Source organism: Halyomorpha halys, unplaced genomic scaffold (assembly GCF_000696795.3).
Source record: "Halyomorpha halys isolate HHAL.00 unplaced genomic scaffold, Hhal_1.1 Scaffold118.1, whole genome shotgun sequence".
Classification (NCBI taxonomy): domain Eukaryota; kingdom Metazoa; phylum Arthropoda; class Insecta; order Hemiptera; family Pentatomidae; genus Halyomorpha; species Halyomorpha halys.
In genome coordinates, this window is record NW_027106719.1 from 667,843 (window position 1) to 669,464 (window position 1,622).

Here is a 1,622-nt window from a genome sequence, read left to right on the forward strand (position 1 = left end):
GGTTTACCTACCCAAATATATTTTCCAAGGCCACTAAAAATACATTATTTTTGAAAATCATTATAAATATCACATATGGGTTAAAAAATAAATTTAAAAAAGGTACTGAGCAGGATATTAGTTACTGTGCAGAAGCAGATAGGAAAAATAACTAGTCAATTTACCTTCTGTTTAGTTAGAGTAGGTACTTTAACTGAACAGGTGGAATCTGTATTAGATTGATGGATTAGATATTGTTTAACTCAGATTGCTTGGATTAATATTTCTATAAAAATAATAAAAAAACTGATTGCATCTATCTTGTATCATAGATTAATTTTACTATTACTAAAAAATTAAGATGGAAATATGAATTTTGACTTAATTTCTGTATTACCACGTCCATTATTTTTACAAACAGATATCTTAGTACGGAGCTTCTTTTAAGTTTCACTTTTTGTCGCGATGAACCCTTATGAATTATATAAATATATTTTATTCCGTTTTACCTAATGAAATAAGATGTCTAATTTCTATTACACTTTTTATAACCGATTAATGTAAAATAACAATTATTTTTTAGAAGTATTCTAAAAGATTATTTTCATTATTGAATAAATAATATATTATTAATGATATAAACTATTGAGCAATCTTTAAAAGTTTGTTGAATCGTTTTATAAATTTTTAATCACTCAGTAGTTAAACCAAACCAATTCATGATTTGCTTGCATTTAATATTTTGAAAGTAAGGCCAAATTCTCTCATTCAATCAAATTCATATTCAAGTCTACAAATTCAAAATACGTTCCTAATCTTTGGTAATATTAACGCTCTGCAGGACCATGGTGCAATGGTTAGTTCAGATGGCATTAATAACAATTTAAAATAATTACACCACTATAAATGATTCTATATCCATAAATGCATTTGTAAGTGAATGCTGAACTAGAAAGCAGGATGGCATGCAAATGCTTAGGTCATTTTGAAGGGTTCTAGTTTGCATGGTTCGTGATGCGCTTACAATTTCAACTAAGACCATTTCTAGTACATGGAATATGAACGAATATTTACAATATGAGAGCATCGATATCTGTATTTTAACAACAATTTGTAACAATTTAACAAGTTAATGTCAGAAGTATAGTCTAGAATCGCTAAACTGTTGGATAAAACCTCCTTATTACTTTGATTTTTAAATATTTTGTGAAACCCTAAAAATTTTATCTTCTGTCTTGCATAGTGGTTTAATCAAAACAACGTAAGTTCTCAGATGCAGATGTATATGTTTTAAAATATATTATGTACTCAACAAACAAATTCAACTCCATATTTATCCAGTCGGTGAAAAAGAAAATGGCGTTAGTCACATTTTTGTGGTCTTTAGATGTTTAATTTTTTATCTTTACGACAATACAACATTAATGCTGTGGATAGAAAATTTACACAAATGGATGTATGCTCAAATACGAATGGTTTATCTTCTCATAAACATTTTTGTACCAAATTAACAGACGCCGTTCAAAATAGAGGTTTTCATTGATTTAGGCCACTTTCATCTTTATCATCGGCGTTTTAAAATTAAGTAAAATTATTTACACAAAAATAAAATTGTATAATTATTTATTATATAATTTTTTACA